The 228-nt window shown below is 41.7% G+C and overlaps 1 protein-coding gene across 5 annotated transcripts in view; it reads right to left on the bottom strand.

Moving 5' to 3' along the window:
- rhbdl3 (rhomboid, veinlet-like 3 (Drosophila)) overlaps positions 1–228 on the bottom strand; it is a 58168-nt gene that overhangs the window by 16229 nt on the left and 41711 nt on the right. The window lies entirely within an intron of this gene.

The following is a 228-nucleotide window of genomic DNA, read 5'->3' as shown; positions in this document are numbered from 1 at the left end:
GCCACCCTTTGCTTTTTTGATAGTGCTGCAAACCCTTAGTGTTCTCTCAATGAGCTTCATGAGGTAGTCACTTGAAATGGTTTTCACTTCACAGGTGTGCCTTTTCAGGGTTAGTTAGTGGAATTTCTTGCCTTATTAATAGGGTTGGGACCATCAGCTGTGTTGTGCAGAAGTCAGGTTGATACACAGCCAAAAGCCCTTTTGGACAACTGTTAGAATTCATATTAT

This window comes from Etheostoma spectabile, chromosome 2, assembly GCF_008692095.1.
Source record: "Etheostoma spectabile isolate EspeVRDwgs_2016 chromosome 2, UIUC_Espe_1.0, whole genome shotgun sequence".
Lineage (NCBI taxonomy): Eukaryota > Metazoa > Chordata > Actinopteri > Perciformes > Percidae > Etheostoma > Etheostoma spectabile.
Note: the sequence above shows the minus strand (reverse complement) of the source record. Positions and strands in the feature narration are given on the sequence as shown.